This window comes from Petromyzon marinus, chromosome 9, assembly GCF_048934315.1.
Source record: "Petromyzon marinus isolate PM22_M1 ecotype Great Lakes invasive population chromosome 9, UKy_Petmar_22M1.pri1.0, whole genome shotgun sequence".
Taxonomy (NCBI): Eukaryota; Metazoa; Chordata; class Hyperoartia; order Petromyzontiformes; family Petromyzontidae; genus Petromyzon; species Petromyzon marinus.
This window is the reverse complement of record NC_133675.1, coordinates 5478321-5499717: the sequence shown is the minus strand read 5'-3', so window position 1 is coordinate 5499717 and position 21397 is coordinate 5478321. Positions and strand designations below refer to the sequence as shown.

The window sequence follows — 21397 nt, the reverse complement described above, 5'->3', positions numbered from 1 at the left end:
ACCCTACTCGCAGCAACTACGCCAATGCGGGCAAAGAGCCTCACAGTTACTCATCCACTCTGGTCAATTTGGAGCACGTGGATATTTTCCCACTTGTATCCGTAATAAGTGAGCGCAGCGGTAAGTTATCTTCCACAAATAAACCCCTTACACTAGCACGCCCCAAATTATACAAGTACACAGATTGAAAAAAAACCCAAAACTACCGTGGCTTATTCACTGCTGGACGAAGGCACCTCCATTCCGTGGCAATTGTGGGGGGAGGGGGGTGTTTGACCATACTTCACTATGCTGGTCAGTGCGAGTTAGCGAATGGGTAGGGAAGGCTGAGGACTGGTCCGGATACAGGAGAACCCCACCTGTTAACGACTCATCGCTTAACGATGGGCCTCCATTTAGCCCAATGTGTAGTGTATAGTGTAGTGTATAGTAGCGTAGTGTATAGTAGTGTAGTGTATAGTGGTGTATCGTAGCGTAGTGTATAGTGTAGTGTATAGTAGCGTATAGTAGTTGTGTAGTAGCGTGTAGTAGTGTAGTGTATAGTAGTGTAGTGTATAGTAGCTTAGTGTATAGTGGTGTATCGTAGTGTAGTGTATAGTGTAGTGTATAGTAGCGTAGTGTATAGTGGTGTATCGTAGTGTAGTGTATAGTAGCGTAGTGTATAGTAGTGTAGTGTATAGTGGTGTATAGTGTAGTGTATAGTAGTGTAGTGTATAGTGGTGTATCGTAGTGTAGTGTATAGTGTAGTGTATAGTAATGTAGTGTATAGTGGTGTATCGTAGTGTATAGTGGTGTAGTGTACAGTGTAGTATATCGTAGTGTAGTGTATAGTGTAGTGCACAGTGTAGTGTACAGTGTAGTGTACAGTTTAGTGTACAGTGTAGTGTATAGTAGTGTAGTGTATAGTGTAATGCACAGTGTAGTGTACAGTGTAGTGTACAGTGCAGTGTACAGTGTAGTGTATAGTAATGTAGTGTATAGTGTAGTGTACAGTGTAGTGTACAGTGTAGTGTATAGTAGTGTAGTGCACAGTGTAGTGTACAGTGTAGTGTACAGTGTAGTGTATAGTAGCGTAGTGTATAGTAATGTATAGTAGTGTAGTGTATAGTGTATAGTGTAGTGTATAGTAGTGTAGTGTATAGTGTAGTGCCTCCACAGAGCCCAATGTGTTCGCTTACCGACCATGCCCCTGTTAACGACGGGTTGTTGTAGGTACAGTAAATATTAATGAATGCATTGATTGACCATATTTATTTTAATATAATGTGTTCATACTGTTAGTATCTTATTGTATCAATACACCTTTTTGGGTTTAAAGGGGTAACTTTGGATGCTATCGGAACGAATTAAGCTTTCAACATGTATCTCTTACAATCGCTGAACGACAAAATCACTTAGCGACTGGTTTCGTGGAACCAACCACCGTCGTTAGGAGGGGTTCTGCTGCATTGCTCGCCGCTGATGTTGGGCCACCAGGTTCATCTTTTCTTATCCTAAAATAATGTATATAGCGCCATATCCAAGGCACTTTGCACAGAATGAACAGTGGTACACATGAATGTAATGGTGGAGCTGAGGTGAATGAAGTGGATGAGAAGAAGCGATGGGCGGTAAATCTGTGATGATGATGCGTGAATTCGGTGAAAGCGAAATTCCCAAGTGACGTCATCACATCTGTCCCTCTATTTCAGGAACGAAACAGGAGGATCTCTCCACAAATCTGGCGGTCGCCTGATCATGCTAGTTGTAATTCCTGGCGAAACGTCGTACTCGGATCGTAAATGTTGTGGCTTGGCTCTCCAACACACCGGTGCGCTGTACTAGCCACGAATTGCCATGTTCTGTTTACGTTACAAACCTATAGATGTTGGTTGTGTGGAGTGGTGGCGGGTTTAACGACACCTTTGTATTTACGAGATCTAACCCCCAAAAAACCCCCTATATTATGAAAGCGACATTGATGACAGTAAATGATGAATTGATTGAATGAATAGAGAATGAGTGAAAGCCTTATGAGAATAAAGGGTGACGGTTATGAGGGGGATAATTAAGGGGCCGTGGGGTGAGCAAAGTTACAATAAGTGAGCTTTGAGTGCGGAGCGGAAACTCGCGAGCAGAGGCCGCTGTTTAATGTGGAGAAGTTTTATCCAGTGAAGGGAGCAAGAAGAGAAAAGGAGCGAAAGCCGCGATTGAGCGCAAGGAGAAACGAGGAACAGAGAGATAGAGAGAGGGCAAAGATTGACAACAGAGAGGGCAAGAAAGCACATAGGAAGATGACGCAGTGTCCAGGAACACTGCATCACCAGTGCCCCTCTGCACACGCACACGTCACATACGCTGGGATAGGGCACTGATCCAACTGCACTGCCTAGTATGAACATTTTATTTTTTATTTTGCCAGGTAAGGCCCACTCGGCTATATAGCTATTTTTCAGAAGCGACCTGGCCACAAATGAAAGCTCAACAAAATGGCTTATAGCAGCCAAATAATCTAACCGAATGTTTCTAAATGTGGAGGGAAAAACCGGAGGACCAGGAGAAAAATCCACGCGATCATGAATGAGAACATGCAAACTCCAAATATACAGTGAGGGAAAAAAGTATTTGATCCCCTGCTGATGTTGTACGTTTGCCCACTGACAAGGAAATAATAATCTATAATTTTAATGGTAGGTTTATTTGAACAGTGAGAGACAGAATAACAACAAAAAAATCCAGAAAAACGCATGACAAAAATGCTATGAATTGATTTGCATTTTAATGAGGGAAATAAGTATTTGACCCCTCTGCAAAACATGACTTAGTACTTGGTGGCAAAACCCTTGTTGGCAATCACAGAGGTCAGACGTTTCTTGTAGTTGGCCATCAGGTTTGCACACATCTCAGGAAGGATTTTGTCCCACTCCTCTTTGCAGATCTTCTCCAAGTCATTAAGGTTTCGAGGCTGACGTTTGGCAACTCGAACCTTCAGCTCCCTCCACAAATTTTGTATGGGATTAAGGTCTGGAGACTGGCTAGGCCACTCCAGGACCTTAATGCGCTTCTTCTTGAGCCACTCCTTTGTTGCCTTGGCCGTGTGTTTTGGGTCATTGTCATGCTGGAATACCCATCCACGACCCATTTTCAATGCCCTGGCTGAGGGAAGGAGGTTCTCACCCAAGATTTGACGGTACATGGCCCCGTCTATTGTCACTTTGATGCGGTGAAGTTGTCCTGTCCCCTTAGCAGAAAAACACCCCCAAAGCATAATGTTTACACCTCCATGTTTGACGGTGGGGATGGTGTTCTTGGGGTCAAAGGCAGCATTCCTCCTTCTCCAAACACGGCGAGTTGAGTTTATGCCAAAGAGCTCCATTTTGGTCTCATCTCAACACAACACTTTCAGTTTAACACGTAGGCTTTCGCGACCAATATTATTCATAATAAAGGTTTTTGGGTTAGATCGCGTTTATTTATAAATGTGTCGTAACCCTCCACCACCCGACACGGCCAATCAGCAAAAAAAAAGTGTCACGTTGACAAAAGACAAATAATTCACTACTTCAGCCCACCGGTGTGTTGAAGAGTTAATCCACATTTACAGTTTGAGTACGACGTTTCGCTGGTAAATACTTCCAGCATCATCGGGCAATTCGCCACCATTCTGGCGAATTGCCCGATGATGCTGGAAGTATTTACCAGCGAAACGTCGTACTCAAACTGTAAATGTGGATTAACTCTTCAACACACCGGTGGGCTGAAGTAGTGAATTATTTGTCTTTTGTCAACGTGACACTTTTTTTTGCTGATTGGCCGTGTCGGGTGGTGGAGGGTTACGACACATTTATAAATAAACGCGATCTAACCCAAAAACCTTTATTATGAACAACACTTTCACCCAGTTGCCCTCTGAATCATTCAGATGTTCATTGACAAACTTCAGACGGGTGTGTACATGTGCTTTCTTGAGCAGGGGGACCTTGCGGGCGCTGCAGGATTTCAGTCCTTCACGGCGTAGTGTGTTACCAATTGTTTTCTTGGTGACTATGGTCTCAGCTGCCTTGAGATCATTGACAAGATCCTCCCGTGTAGTTCTGGGCTGATTCCTCACCGTTCTCATGATCATTGCAACTTCACGAGGTGAGATCTTGCATGGAGCCCCAGGCCGAGGGACATTGACAGTTATTTTGTGTTTCTTCCATTTGCGAATAATCGCATCAACTGTTGTCACCTTCTCACCAAGCTGCTTGGCAATGGTCTTGTAGCCCATTCCAGCCTTGTGTAGGTCTACAATCTTGTCCCTGACATCCTTAGAGAGCTCTTTGGTCTTGGCCATGGTGGAGAGTTTGGAATCTGATTGATTGATTGCTTCTGTGGACAGTTGTCTTTTATACAGGTAACAATCTGAGATTAGGAGCACTCCCTTTAAGAGTGTGCTCCTAATCTCAGCTCGTTACCTGTATAAAAGACACCTGGGAGCCAGAAATCTTTCTGATTGAGAGGGGGTCAAATACTTATTTCCCTCATTAAAATGCAAATCAATTTATAGCATTTTTGTCATGCGTTTTTCTGGATTTTGTTGTTGTTATTCTGTCTCTCACTGTTCAAATAAACCTACCATTAAAATTATAGACTGATAATATCTTTGTCAGTGGGCAAACGTACAAAATCAGCAGGGGATCAAATACTTTCCCCCCCCCCCACTGTACAGGCGTTAGGGTTGGGATCAAACTCACGACCTCCCGTATACCTGGCGAGGTAGTTAAGATGTTGCCACTGTGGTATCCAAGCAGTGTTGCCTCCCTCCCTCCCACGTCCCTGCAACGCCTGCAAACTCTGAATTAGTTCATTGGCGAGAGCTGCTCATGTGGAAGGACGTTATCGGGCCATGCCATGTATTGATTTGTATCTTTCTAGCTCCCATCACCACGGTGACATTGCCATCGGTCAGGCTTTAAGCTCATTCATTTCGTATAAAACATCTGCGCACGGTTAATGGCGGTGTAACGATGACTTTCCACAATTCTACGAACGATTTCCGATTCGGATGGAGGATCGAAATTATTCGTGGAATGCATCGGCCTCCAATGGCTGCAGGCATCGCACGAACCCCGCTACGACACACAGCACAGGGTCTTGAAAATAAATAATCGATTCATTCTTAACGCACGCCATTTGATGCGTTTTGTGTGATATTAATGATGGACGTTGACGTGCCGGATCGGTGCATCCGTTACACCTCGAACAGTTGTGCCCGTGATTTAATTGGGGCACTTCTGATTAAAACATTTCGGGCCACCCTGACCTTGACCTGAAAAGAAGCGACACAGCCCATCGATTTTGTCGTTTAGCTGAGTGCGTCTGCTTTGTGCGTCTTCACGCTGGTATAAATCTGCGCGTTGGAAGCGCCGCCCCCCTCTAAGTGTATGAGGTGCACCGTTCTATCAAGAGCCACGAAGCCATAAATTTCGGTCGGGTTCTTTTTGTTCCTTTTTTTTGTCATTTTCCAGTCCGCCCACCTCCAATGCGTTGCTGCAGAGCCAGCCGGTGGTAAGTTTCATTAAACGGGGATGTCACATGCACCACCAGCGGGATCATTTCAGCAGGAGAGACCGCATCCTCTGCACCGTTCCCACAAGGCTCTCTCACATTGCGGTGTAAACCTGTACGGTGTAGATCTGTACCCAGTTACTGCTGCCACCTTTCTGTTGCCAAAGAGCTCTCTCATTCTTGTATCTTGCTCACACCTTTCATCCTTGTGAGTCCCTTGCTCACACCTTTCATTCACTCCATCAGTGCCACCCTGTGTGCATTGAAAGGTAAGATGAGTAAAGGGGTAGTGCAAAATGAAAGTTAAACATGAGAAATTACATTGTGTGTACACAACAAAGATCCCCCCCGTATAGCCTCAATAGGTTTTTGTGGCAAGTGCTGTTAGCAAGCACAATGGCACAGACACACACGACTAGTAAAGAATACAACGAGCGTTTTCGTCATCATCATCATCATGTTTAGCCATGATCTATCCACGGTTGGATGAAGATCTCCAGAGAACACAATGCATCATGATTGAAGATGTCATGATAAGCAAAGGGAGAATGAAAGCAGTAGAGAGGAAATTAACGATTAGCAATACAGAAATGCTCACCCTTTGGGAGATAATACAAATATAGAATAATAGAAAATAAATGAATGCAGCTTCACTCATCTGCTGCTATAGAGTAACCGTACAAATGCAGGAGGAAGTCCTATGCTTATTCAGATCTATGTAATGTTGCTGCTGGTGTCACTTTTCCTGTCAATGATTACTGTGCAGTCAACCTCATTTCAATTAAGCTGATTAAAGTATGCCAACGTTAATATAACCACAGGGAAAAGTCCCTACAGAAACATTAAAATATGGGGGGTGTGGGAAACACAAATTGGAAACATTTAATTCACTAAGCACATAAACTTCAGCGCCTCAGGTTGGGGCGCCTGACGCAGCGATCCCTCGTGAGCCGTGCATCAATGTTGGTCCAGCTTATTAAGAAATGCGCCCTGCGTTAAAAATGCTGAGATCGATGCCCTTCGGGCGAGCAAGCTTTCCATTAAAGAACAAATCTGAAACGGCCCTCCCACTTCCCTCCCGGGTCTTTAGAAGAAGAAGAAGAACCCCCCCCCCCACCGCCGTTAACCTACCGTCTCCTCGCCTGCCACTTTCTCACTTGCCAGCTGTAACCGTGCACTGCGGAATTCCCGCCGGCCTAACGATGTCGCACCGTCACTGTCGGACGCTTCTCATATCTCAAGTCGCCTCCCCACCCCCCACCCAGGTCCCGCCGCTCCCACCGCCACGAATCCCTCCTCCCACCACCCTTTCTTTTGCCTGCCCCGTATTGATATGGAGAAAAGGCCATCGTAGTTGTGGAAAGGGCCATATGCCACGCATTGTGCACACGCGGAGATAAAATAAACAAAGCGAAATGGTACCTGCTTTACACGGCCATGCAAATACGCTCGCTTATTCCGGTTACTTATGCCAGAATGCTCCATCTCAGCCTTCGGAATCCTTATGGGCTGACCTCCAACACCTTTGAATGGAAAGCAAAAACTTTTTTGCAAACAATACAGGACAGTTTTCAGCGAAGAGGAGGGAGGGAGGAGGACGAGGAGGGGAGAAAAAAAGGGAGTCTCGTTTGTGATTGCCTCATAACACCGGCCCCAGTCGGCGGTAACAAAGTGGCATGCTCGGGCCGAACTTTGACGGGCACGAGTTGAATCCCTGACCGCCCGTTTCCATGCAGCTCCGACGCCCAGGCGCGCTCGCTCTCTCGTGGAACCGCACGCGCGGCGCCCGTCACATTTCACAGCGCGTTTTGCTTCCAGCTGGGTGATTGCGTGCGTGCGTGCGGCAGCACGTCTCAACGCACGCTTTGTGAACACGGCCCCCTCGTCGTCGTTGTCGTCGTCGAGTTTTTTTGCGAGGCTGCGTCGCTTAGTTCAACAAAGAAATTATTAAATGTTCAAATTGCGATTGATAAGCGACGACCCCCCCCCAACCACTTTCCTTTTCTCCTGCTCCGTGGGCACCTGGCCTCAGGCTTTTCGTCCGCAGACTATCTGTACACCCCCCCCCACTCCTCCTCTCCCCGTCGCTCGCGCTCTGTTACCGGGCTCTTGTTTAATAAAAAGAAAAGCATAATTTTTTTGTCGTTGCAATTGCCGGCTCATACCACCGCTGGCAGGAGGGCCTTCACTCGGAGGAATTATAGAAAAGCCCTCTCGCGGCATATTTGGCCTGCTCTTTCACACTCGATTGAGATCTTGGAAGAGGTGGGGGTAACCGGCACTTTTACACCGCCACAGGTGCAATGACTTCGCCGGTCGGCCGATGGTGGACCCATTTACAGTGCTGAGTGGAGGCAGCCGCATTTGAGAAACCGTGGCCATTATTTCAACTGACACTCCGGGAGATCGAATATGACCTGCGAACTTCTGGATTGCGTGGTGCTAACCACTGCACCGTGACAGTATCCCTTGTTACAAATATATAAATACAATACCCGCCATTCACCACTAAATGACGGTGACGTCACCACGGCGCCTTTGTGCCAGGCAAGGTGCACTTTGAGGTCACGTGAAGTGTCTAAGGCTCGCTGAATATACACACACACATAAACAAGCACATTATTTGCAGAATGCTCATTGCATTGATTGGTATGCACTAAGTGGAGAAGCATTAGGGAACATTAGCCACGTGTTATGTTTTCATGGCGAGGCTCGGGCCTGTGGGAGTTCATTTATTTTACACTCTTATTTTACTGCCCTCTGAACACAGGAAATTTGGAGGTGGTCAAACAAAAGGAAATGGCCTATTAAAGTTAGGCAACTCTGCAAGACTCTCACAAATAATCCTTTCCCCTTTTTAAAATCGTTCTTCCAAAAAAAAATATCTTGAGCTTAACCCCTAATGAGGTGGTCATCAATCTAGAAATACATTTAAAATGTCAGCACAAACACAAAGCAAGCTTATGATCATGTCTCAGACTATCAGACGATCGTAGCTCTCGGAAATTGTACGCAGCTTTCATGTGAGAATGTTACCAACATTATCATTATTTTATGTCTCAATTTTCATGATACAGAGAGCTGCAAATAAAAAGAAAACCGAGGCACACACTATAACAAGAGCCTCCCATCAATGCACAATGCTTTCGTGCAATTTTACACTAACCCTTCTGTGCCTTTTTCACAACCAGGCACAGCATAATCCCCTGCAACGTCCTAACCCATTTTCTCTAAGCCGGATGCTTTGGGAGTTTAACTGTGGCCCTCTAGGGCAATGTAACTGAACCTCGAATGTCAGAGCGAGGATTTATCAACGGGTACCATCGACAGAACTCTTGTGCCCCCTCACAATGTTTTCACTACGCTTGTGCGAGCCTTAAGCCATGGAAACAAAAGACCAAATCCGAAGGCCATTTGCGCAACGGGCGCAAAAATAGTGGCACCAGCGTGGATAATGACAAATTATTTAACCTTTCAATTTTAACTACTACTCACAGCAATTATACTCTGCATGCAAAAAAGCATGGAGAGATTGCACGCTTGTAATTACACCGAGAGACAGAAAGAGGAAATCATTGATCAGAGAACATACACAAATCTGAGACGTGATATTGCGTGTGAAAAAAAGTCAGTCGGCTTGGGTGGGAGATGCCGCGAGAAGGGATGATCGCCGGTAATCAAGACTGATAATGGAGTGGCAGCGAAAGGAGGGAATGTTCCCGAGAGGATATCCACCATGGAGATGGATTAATTAAAACAGCTCGTGTGCTGAAGCAACATGGATTATTGCGCCGTGAGACGGCGATGGCTTGGAGAGGCCTTCATCATCTAACAGTAAGCAGATGATGACGAACGCCTCATAAAAATTGAAGTGGTTATTTGAAGATGCAATTATTTCTGCAGTTGCAAATTTCATCTTAAATTCAGAAGAATGTGTCCTTTTTTTTTAAAAACTCCGTTTATTTGTCTTCTATTTTTTTGTTGAAGGTATAAGGGTACATTTTCCACTTTGTACTGCGGAGCAGTCTGGAAGGAGGTGGACATCCTCGAATCCTGGATTGTCTATGGCCGAAACTGCTGAGGTTGATGCAACCCAGGGAACACTTGTTCTGTGATCTAAAAAGCCGACTCCTCGAGGCGAGCTTCTGCTTTAACATCGCCTTTGGGCTGAAGTCTAATAAATCATAGATAATATAAAAAAAGCCAAAGCAAGGCTTGCGCATCTGTGAGCACCACCTAATGTCCTCTCTTTCCAACCAGGACTGCCTTCTTAATTTCGTATCTAATACTGCACTGATTCGCATTTTGACCGTCGGCTTATGCATTTGTGCATAAATTACATTACCGCAATGAAGCTGTTTTCGAGCACGCACACATGCACACACGCACGCACAAAAAGGGTGGCCGCAGTCACGGCGATCAGCGGTCAACAACGCAGCCACGCGTTGCACCTCGCCGCGCGTCCGCCTGTCCGCCAAACCGGGGTTCCGGCAGACGTCTCGTGGCAACGTCACGGAGGGGACCGGTACGTCTCCCCGATCACCGTGGCCGAGTGACCGATTTTAATCTCCTTTTGCCTGCGTGAAATCGAAGGAGCTTCATTTCTATTTAGCCGAATTATGCAAATAAAATGATAAAAATAGATGCAATGCATAAATACATAGACAGATGATCTCTCTGCTTTGAAGAAACATCACCGAATTTGTATTTTTCCTCTTGAGGGCAGTGTTATTGACATATGTGTTGAATTTTAGTTCCTTGGGCTTGTACACCACAGGCGAAGCAGTATTAGAATTGTGTTTTTGAGTTTTTTTTTTAAATACACACGTGTGTCTGTATGCCTGAAACTTGTCCACGCATGAGGTCGAACCAAACAGGAATATGACCAGAAATTCCGGTCGAGGCATGGGGGGGGGGGGAAAGGGGTCAAACATGAGATGAACTCTGCTCTCGATTAAAATGTCACACTTACTCGCGACATATTAATAACCACGAAACCCAAGAGATGCCGCCACGTTCTAAAATGCTCCTCTCCGTGCATTCTCAACACGGGCGTCCCCCGACGCATTCCGGACCGCCGTCTAACCTCCACACGTTTAAGGCAAAGGACAATAAAAACAACAGCCAAGGCAGATATCGCACCTTTTGCTGCCGATAGAAAGCGCCCGTTAAAATACACAACTGCGGGCAAATGTTGTTTGATGTGAGACCTAACGCCAGTTGAGGAGTAAACACGTGCAACTCATTCGTTTGTACCCGCTTCTCTACTCTTCACTTTAAAGGGGCTTGACAGAACTTCTCAACGGGGGGGTCGCGGGGGGTGGAGGGGGAGGGGCAACACCGCCGTGTACAGCACAATAGTCGAGCGCGCACGTTTTTTTGACATGAACGTGCCTAACGATGACAGATGCTCTCCACGTAGCTCGGAGGCGCTGCTGCCCTGTCTCTCAGCACGGCCACGATCCGTTTATTCGGCCTGCTTCACGCTGTGAGCACAGATGCCCACCCCCCTCCTCCATCCACCCACCCACCCTCGCAGTGCAGATGTGGGGCTTTTAAAACAAAATACCTGGGCCGGCACCTTTGTATACAGGGATGTTGTCTCTCTCTCTCTCTCCCATCTCTCTTTCTGTGGCCATGGAAACTCTCTCAAGCTCATGCTTTCACGCTAACATAAAGGGTGGCCTTAAATTGATTCTCACGCTCAGGAAACATGCTTCAAGTAGTCGAAGAGTGCGCGTGTGAGTCCATTATGGGTTTTTCTCTGCGCTGCATGTTGCGTGTTGAGCTGGGTAGTTTATTCATTGTTCACCGCAATTGTCGATGCCGGTTTGTGAAGATGTCATCACTGGTTCTATTCGGTAAAGTCACGTAGGTAAAAAAATAAAACAACAAAAATCACGACGTTTCGGCCACAACACAAGCGGTCTTCATCAGGTGAAGGGACCGGACTGTCTCGAAGACTGCGCTTCCAGTGTGTTGTGGCCAAAACGTCGTGATTTTTGTTGTTTTATTTTTTTACCTACGTGACTTTACCGAATAGAACCAAAGAGTATGGATCCTTGCAGTCACGAAAGCTTCAAATCTAGAATGTCATCACTGGGTCAACGTGTCCAGAGTACAGTGCACTAACTAATATCCCATCGATACAACATGAAACAGACGGTTTCATCGTCATCAATCATGATCAATCTTCTGCTCTATGAAGGGCTCCCCAAGCTTTTGCCGTCAATCAGAATTTTGCCATGTAATAAAGTACATAGTACCGGCACGAAAGCCGATTTCATCATTACATCCCTTTGCTTGACATACTCTCAAACTCACTGCATCTTTTGGCTTTCACGCCATTCTTATGTTTGACCATCATCGTCCACTATCCCTTTCATATATCTTTTTAGATTTTTTTTAATCAACGTGTTACTCCCACTTACTTTTCTTAATCAGTTGAAATGCCGTCTGTAACCTTCCCGCAATTCTCAAATCCACAAATGTCTCTATCATTCTCTCAATAGGGTTGCGTCAAGTTGAGTAAACATTTTTTTTTTAAACATGTGCGGCGCCTTTCGGGCCAAAATCTGCCACCCAAAACGCTATCACACCAACATCCATAAACACAAATATAAGTTGTGGCTTTGAGTTAATTGTTTGCAAGCGCATATATATGTGTGTGTTTTGAGGTGTGGCTTGAATGCAGTGGTTTGTATTTACATGGACTCCTCTACTTACGAACGAGTTAGGTGTTTTACTCTTTTCGATTTAAAGCTTTCGTGACTGCAAGGATTCATCTTCTTTGGTTCTTTCGGTAAAGTCACGTAGAATGAGAATAAAATAATAAATTGATAAAATAAAATATTATTGTGTTATTTTATTTTAACACAATAATATTTTATTTTATCAATTTATTATTTTATTCTCATTCTACGTGACTTTACCGAAAGAACCAAAGAAGATTTTTTTTACTCTTGTCGATTCCAAACATGTTGGACAGCAGGTACACGAAACACGGGGAATGGATATTGACTTAAAGCTTTCGTGACTGCAGAAATTCATATTCTTGGGTCTTTTGGTAAAGTCACGTAGATAGGTTCAAAGAAAATAACAAAAAATAACAAAAAACTACGACGTTTCGATCGCAACACAAGCGGTCGTCTTCAGGAAAAAAGAAAGACCCAAGAATACGGGGAACGGATTTAAAAGTTTTATAATCTCCTGTAGATGTAGATGCCACTGGTTCTTCATGTTCTGCAGATGTAGATGCCACCACCACCATCTATTGCGCGGCGGTTGAACTAACGACTCTCGTTCCGAACAGGCAACTGGACATACGGACAGCTTTGTTCGTATCTCTGAAAGTTCGTAAGTCGAATGTTCATAAGTAAAGGAATCCCTGTATTGCCACGGGGGGGTGGGGCGGGGGTGTTCCAGAAGTGTGACGCTGCAAATGAGAACGACCTATTCCCCCGGGTTCAAGGCGCATGTCGGTAAATACACCGCAAAGGTTTGGCGGGGCAGCTGTAGGCAATCGGGTCATGCTGGGAACTCCACAGTGAACGGGGCCGGGAGCTTCACGTTTCGAAATTAATTTTAGTGCTGCTGTAAACGATACGGCCACGCCGCCCCGGACAGCATTGTGTCTGAAGGCAATGATTAACAGCTGGAAACATTTTGGTAGCTAACTGGCAGCAGCAGGGGGTCCGGCCCGAGATGCGGGCTCCGCGCGCGTTTACTCCGCGCCAAATGCCATGCGCTCAAAACTGCCGCAAAATTTTTCCATTCATAATATCGTTTTTTTTAAAAGTTGTACGGAATTTCTTGTGTACGTATATACACACACGCACACGAAATGTTATATATATACACACGCACATGCATACTTTAACGGGATTCATCCCCAAACAAAAAGCTTTAATTTGGTCAAACGAAAATGTACGTAATGTTATAATGCACAAATGTATTAGGGTTACTTATGGAATAATGATAACGATATGGGTGACGGTCAATAATCGATGCGGTACGTTTGATATAATGCATTACTTGCATTGCATAAATGTTATATAATCAATAATGTATGTACGCAATGCAACAGACGCATATCGTACGTATGTCATGATAAGTTAATAGTTATATTTTTAGAAGTATGTAAAGAGTGTGGCGCAGCAGTTGAGACTGTGTTTGGCGTGCTCTACTAAGGACCCAGGGTGACCTGGGTTTGATTCCCAACAACGGATATTGATTGCGAGTGATAGCTGAACCGATCCTGGTCCTCTGCCCCCTTTCACCAATCGTCATTGACCAGCGTGATGAAGTATGGCAACACAACTCGAATGGCCGACACGGTGTAGGGAGGCCGATTTTCTTCTTTATACTAATCCTTGGAATTGTTTATAAAACATTAAAAGCCTCGTGTTCGACAAGATGCTCTCTTGCACTGTACACAATGACGTTGCCATTATGTACAATCACCACCACGTGGTTAGCGTTGTGGTTTTAATTTTCCAATGTTTAAGCGAAAACAAAAAAGAAATGAAATCATTAGTTTCGTGGCTCTAAAACATTCTTTAAATCCTTGGAGCTGATTTTGATGTAAAACTAAACGTCCTCAAGCCACAGGCATCAACCAGACTCCGTACATTTACCGAGGGTTTGAAAAACTACTCTGGGAAGCGTGGCACGTGGATCGGGTGAATTGAGTGACTTGAGTTTTTAAAACGTCACCACCATCATCAATTATCATCATCGTCGTCATCATCATCAACTGCTGGACGAAGGCATAACCATCCTCCCACTAACCCCTCTCGGTCCTGTGATGGAACAACTCACACCATGCCTGCACATGAACTACCGTAATTTCAGCACTCCATCTCCAAGGGTAGATGTTTTCTCCTTTGCCTGCCACGCCTTCAGTTGTTCTAACGATCATCCAGCTCTTCTAGCAATGTGTCGCACTGCAGCCCACTTACTTTTCTTAAGTCAATGAGCTCTCTCTCTCTCATTTGTTCCCCGATTCACGTGTTCCTCTTTGTGTATCTTTAATGTAGATCTAAGCTTGTTTCTCTCCATGCTGCTTTGTGCAATATCTCGCTTTTGTTCCAAAATGTGTTTGACAGTGGCCAGGCTTCTGATCCAACGTGTAATATCAGGTGCTTAGGTACTGACTGAGCAACATTTGTATGTTGCTTTTGCAATGTACTAAAAAATATATAAAAACAAAGTACCACTCAAATCACTGTTCGTAAGCATGCTGATAATGTGATGTGTCCATATCTAAAGATGCTAGTGCCGCACAACTATCATAGTCACAGACGACGTATAAATATACGTGATACGGATGAATGAGCTGTTTCACACTCGCATTCAAACGACTAATTTGCATTTCAAATCAATGCAAGATGTTTCCCATTCCGGAAATTAACGTCAAACCGTCATGCAAACGTGCATTTATGTCTTAATGCAATGCAGCTCGAGTGCTGTTTGAACTACGGCGACAAAAAAATAAACCCGGTGTTATTAAATTTGGTCGTCAATTTATTTGATTAATTTGCGGATCTGAGAAAATTAAAATAATTTGCGGTGCCCACCATGTGACGATCGTTTCTCCGTGGCAGGGCAAGTGAAGAATGCGCACTACGTATTGCCCACCAGAGGCAAATGAATGGCTTTCTCTCTCTCAGAAGGAGTTCTACATTACGCCCTTCTGTGGCCCGTTCTGTCACACAGGGGTGATCCACGGCCCTACCAGAGATTTCCCAATGGATCCTCACGACGCAGCATCAACCAAAGGGGACAATGAGAAGAACATTTGAGGGAAACGGGCAACAAGATAAACATTTAAACAACACTGCCACACAGACTTGCATAGGCAAAGCTCATCTTTATGACCATGTGGGCTTCCAGGAAAAGGATTGTTTGCGATCAATCATCAATGTTGTTGTGCATGGTGCTCGCTTAAACGAGGCATACGCGCACTCGCACACAATGCAGGTTATTCTCCTCCGCTTATCGCCTGGGTTCTAATCGTGTACAAACGTCGTCGAAATTGGTTTCCAACCAAATCCGCTGACGCTAAATGCACTTAATTGGAAACTAACAAGCCCATCGCTCGGAACGCTTCGTAATTTTGGTTTGTTTACGTGCTCTGCCGTGCGCGCGTGTCCAGCGGCTCCCATCATCGCGTGTGGACATTAAACGCGCATTGGCCCTCTTTCAGCAGGTCATTGGCTGGGAAACCAAGTGGAGCATTTTGCTAAAGAAATCCTCATCATCATCATCATTGTCGTCGTCATCAGCAGCCATGGTTAATCCACTGTTGGATAAAGTTATCCCTAAGTTGTCGTCATCTTTCACAATCCTAAGTCATTATTCTTCACCATCGACCATCATCCCTTCTTGCGAAGTGTCTTTATCCTGCGAAAGCTGTGTAATCCACGTGGTCATAAATTACAAACATGCATTTCCCCTCGTGCTTCAAGTTTTGTAAAAAAAAAATGTTTGTGTCGACGATCTAAAAATAGCAAATTATTTTGGTGACGTTGCTGCGTTGGCAAGTGGTCCGCAAGCACACTTTACCCTTTCCTGTTCTGAGACGTCTACAAGTTGCAATGCGCAAGTGTAGCGCTGAGAACCGTAGCGGCACAACCGCACCCTGTGATAGATGTCACCAAACTGTGCCACACAACCTCCCGCGTGGTCTTGTAGGAGCCTAGGTACGGATACAGTTATTTCATGTTTTCTCCCGGTTTCGTTTTGGTGATGTACATGTACGTAATTGGAACGGAATTGGAAGAAAAACTGGTGCCGTAGACATACGTCATCGGAACGGGAAAGGGTTTAAAAAAAACCCCTCTACGTATTCAATGAAAATGCGGTGGTGTTAAGAGGGAAAAAAATAATAGGTGACGTTTTGAGTAAGGGCCCTTCTGTTTAGCAGCATAAACAGAGAGGCCAGAAAGATAAGAGAGGATAAGAAAATATATTTTGGCCACAACGCTTTTATCGTAAATGGCAACGCAGTCGAGGACGGGCGTGAGAGTCCCCCCCCCACACACGTACTGTACCCCTACTGTACTCCCTTCGTCGACGACGGTGTCAACCACTCGGTAGCGCCTCTTAAAATACGGCGATGCCACAAATCTAAAACAATAACCGCTCCGCCAACGATTGTCCCGACACACATTCCCGCTCGTGATCTCCTCTCCATGCCCCCCCCCACCCACCTCCACCCCGCGTCTAAAAATAACGTACGGATAAAATAGCGAGAGGTAATTCGGTCTGCGAGGAAACGATAGTCCCTTTGCTATGCCCACAATTCTAACACCCCCCCCCCATCCCGGCCCCCACCCCCCACCTTCCCCCCACCTGCCCCCCCCCCCCCCCGGTGGCCACCGTCTCCGTCGCGATTAAAAACTCCGGGATCGGATGTCCCTCGGGTCTTTCCATCGATGCGGAATTACGGATTCATTACCGCGAATCACCCCGACGGGGCCAATTGCAACCCCCCCCCCCCCCCCGTCAGAAAGAGATCAAGCGAACGGCGCTTTTATGGACCGCCCTCTTTTCTTTGTTGGGCGGTTTTGTTCCCTCCAAATATTTCCCCCTCGCATCAGCATCACTCCGGCGAGCCCCGTGTACGGTGCAACGGGTTATAGCGGTGTGGCAGGCGACGGGGAGCGGGCGTCTACCAACGAGTCCGCTACCAGCCAGCTGCCCGCTGCGACAATGCACCTGGTCACCTCCATTTTTACGAATCTTGCGACAGACACACTTCGAGCCCGTGGAAGAGCTGTCGTTATGATCAGCGATCGCGAGTGAAAAAACCCCACTCAAGTAGGATTTCTACCACGAGTGGTGTACCTTTCTTCTCTCTACGCGTGTGCTATGTCAATGTTTACAATTTGCCTCTTTTCAGATTTTGGTTGGCCATCGCACAGACAAGGTCACTGCATCGTGCGCTTTCAAAAGCGCTTCTGCGGCCGTCTGGAACGCTCTTCCTTCTGACTATAAGAAGCCACTGAAGATAGTGTAAAAACGAATTCCTTTAGAACTGCTTTTTGTGTTTAGTTTGCTGCCCTTCCACCGCACCTCCGATGCACACGGTTGGCTACGTACGGTGCGAAAGAAGTTCAACAAACATACAACTATGTCCGGTTGTTGTCTCTGCTCCATGGGGGTTTTTGCTCTTTACTATCTTGTAGTTTTCATTAATTTCCTGATAATCTTTTTTCTCCTGATTCGACTGACCCCCCCCCACCAACCCTAACAAGGCCATTCCTCCACCTCTCACTCTCGCAGAGCTGCTTGAGGCTCGGCTACACTTAATTCATATTTGGAGCCCTTTTTGACGCCACTGCTGTTGCGCACCAGCGCGGATCGGCTCACATGTCACCCGCCACTTGTGCTCGTCTGCCGGGAGTGGAACTCGCTCCAGTGGGGTTCACAGCGGGGTGGCGTGGACCACTCCAGAGACCACTCTTAATGGCTGCATTTAGAGGGCTGCTATACAAATCCAAATTTTCCATTCGTGGTCGCGGTCGTCCGCCTCCTCGTCCGCTTTTCTTCCCCGCTCGCCCGCTCTTCCTCCGGTGGCGGTCATTAGAGCCGGCGCTGAGACCTGCTCGCAATCCGCGGCAGCTTCCCTGAAGCGGTGCCGCCGCACGGAGCCACAGTACCGGCATTGTTACCGCCCGGCCCGGGGGCTTCAATGCTACTCCCGTTACAAATCTTTAACAAAAAACCGAGTTTCTCTCTTTCCCAAATAGGCTTCGTTCGCCCCCACCACGCAACTGTGTGGCTGTCGTACGAGTGGGTTGTTTTTTGTTTGTTTTGTGCCCTCCTTTTCCCCTTCCCTGCCTATTTTTCTTTTCTTTTTACGACTGCAGCCACTTCCTCATTAAATAGAGTTTTTTTTTACGTGAAAAGGGGTTTTTGACTGAACGGAACCCTACAGCCATTTCGAACGTGAAGTGGATTACGTTACTGCTGTTAACGCGCGTGCGCGCGCGTGCGTGCGCGCGTGCGCGTGCGTGCGTGTGCGTGCGTGCGCGTGCGTGCGCGTGCGTGCGCGCGTGTGCGCGCGTGCGTGTGCGTGCGTGCGCGCGTGCGCGTGCGTGTGCGCGTGCGTGTGCATGCTTTCTCAGCACTGAGGACTCCTTTCGACCTCGGCCCTTTTCTCCCCTAGTTTCCCCACTTTATTGGACGTGTGTGGTATTGTATAGATATATGTTGCGTTCTTGTTTTCCGCGGGGTCAGCACATTTGCTCTCCGGTAAGCTTGAGACGAACAAGGTGAGACCATGCCCGCGACGACGCCTCTTTTTTCTCTTGGCAGTGAACTAAAGATCAAGTAAAGTTCAATTGACAATAAGTAAAATAAATACCGCACGTACAAAGAGGGGTGGGGGAGTGCTTTTAAAATATACACGGCATGTTGAAAGCACACCTAAGCGTTCCTAACGCAATTGCGTTTGTTAGTCATGCAGCGGTAATAGGAAGCCGTGGAGCGAAACGCGGATTAAATAAAACGCGTCAGGCGGAGTAGAACAGGAGGCGAGCCGAGCGCGATCGAGCCCCTCGACGCGATAACGCCAACGAGCCTGCAGCGGCAACCGTGAGAGCCGGGAGCCGTCCGCGTTCCCCCCCCCCACCCTCTCAGCGAAGTATCGTGAATTCGCTTATTGAATGCCACCGCCGCCGCAATCACACTCGCCTCTCTGCGTCGATGATTGCCGACGCGCTGATGTTGCACGCAGGGTTTGTCACGAGGGCAGCCCAGCTGAGGGGAAATCGTCCCGTGCATTCCCTTGTCGGCTATAACAAGCTCTTATATTTCCTGCAATCCCGACCCTGACGCTTGTATATTTGGAGTTTGCGTGTCTCTCTCCCCATGGTTTCGTGGATGCTTTTTTTCTGAGTTATTCCCCCCAAAAATTTAGAAACGCACGTTACGATTATTTAAATTATTTTGCCGCTCTAAATTTCGACGTGATGGCCGCTTTGTTGAGCTATTATTTCTGGCCAGGGTGCTTATGAAAAATAAGTTAATACCTCAGTAGGTTTTAGTAGGATGGGGATGGTTTGAGTTTTATTTGTATGTTTTTGGTTGATTTGTTTTCCTTGCCTGTTTTTGCTCTACTGTCGTGTTTTTGTTTTGTTTGTTGTTCTAACGTTTTTTTATCTGCCCTAACTGAGCATCTGTGAAAAAGAGCTTTATAGCTAATCAGATTCCTCAAGAATGAAGATTCTGATTTGAACAAGTGTAGACAGCACTGGTGACAACAAAGGGGATAGAGCAGTCATAGTAGTTATAGTGCACGGCTAACATCAGTAGCCTGTGATATCTAAATCGGTCTTGGGTCCCACTCAAATCTACCAGCTCACACCGATCAGCGAGGTGAAGTATGGTCAAACAACCCCCCATAACTGACACCGTATGGGAAGAACTTCACCAGGCAATGGAAGGACATCGCGCTGTAAACCTATGACAACACCGCCGTGGCCACGGACGATACGTCCAGGACAGGATCCCGCGACTATTGAAACTTATTTATAACCGAAATGCAGGCTTGTAATGTAACCTGAACTTCAAATCTAACCCTTTAACCTCAGCCCTAGCCTGAATACCGACCATAACCCTACTTCCATTTTAACCCGAGACCTCAACTTAACCCCAATCCCAAAGCCATAAGAATAAACCTCATCCCACGGTACTAGAACGGAGCGCCCGATCACTTCCTGTTGCATTCACTTGCACAGCGCCAAATGGGAAATACATCCGGTAGTAAATTTACGCGAGTGCTGCCCGAAGTAACTCTGCAAGAGAAGGCCACGAACGCGACACGATCTCCCTGGCCACGTACATCACGCACAAAACTCCCGGTTCACATGGTAATGGGATGGAAATGTCTGTGCCCCCCCCTCCCCCGCCGTGCCCCCTCCCCCCCCAACACAACTTTGATAAATACATTGCAAGATTGGCACGCACAAAATAGCAAAGGATCATTAAAAAATATGAAACCTGCTCGGTCAGGGCCCGTCGTTTTAAACAGATAAATAAATAATACGAGCGCCCACAGAACCCGCAGATGGACAGGAAGGCGCAGCCTTCGACACGTTTTTTGAATAACCCGCCGTCCGCTAATGAGTAGGCTCGCAGCGGGACGGAGGCCACAATCCCCATCGGCAAAAGCTCCAACAATAATGAGGCCGTGAGTAATTGAAGGGGCTCAGAGCTGAAGCCATGCTTGGCACTGCTGTGCAACAGCTTCCAGTTTTTTTACTATTAATATGTTTTTTTTTATTGTGGAGCCAGCTTAACTCCGTTTAGCTGCGGTTGGTTGACGGCGTTACGAGAGGAGAAGGAATGAAATACAACTGTTTGTGCGGTGCTATTTTTGTTCCCTCGCAAGTCGCCCTGTGTGTTTGTCCGCTTGCCTCTTAATTTCTGCGAGCGTGAGAATCGTCTTCGCTCTGTCATTGGAGTGAGCGAGCGATTATGCGAGCGTATCGACATCCCCGACTAAAATGGACTTCCACTCCTTTATTTTTCAAACCCAACGGCAACAGCTGTAAGACACAAATGGCACTAATCGGCCGTAATAAATCATCACGTGCTTAACAGAGCGGCGTTATCCACGGGGTGCGACACAACCTGCAAACACTCGTAGCATGCGCATGCCATTCAAGCCACAAAAATCTCATTTTCCCCAAGAGACGCACTTGAGAGAGAGCCGATGAAAAAAAAATAGCGGCGGCTACTAAAACAAACGCAAGCGGTCGTCGCGACGGCTAAACGCAAAGGCAAGAGATTAAAAAGCTCAAACTTTCAAGCAGTCGTCATCTACGAAGGAGCAAAGATTAATCATGTTAAAAAATAA

General features: G+C 46.4%; 1 protein-coding gene across 4 annotated transcripts in view; it reads right to left on the bottom strand.

The window, feature by feature from the left end:
* LOC116940650 (slit homolog 2 protein-like) overlaps window positions 1-21397 on the bottom strand; it is a 196429-nt gene that overhangs the window by 71732 nt on the left and 103300 nt on the right. The gene's annotated exons all lie outside the window — the stretch shown is intronic.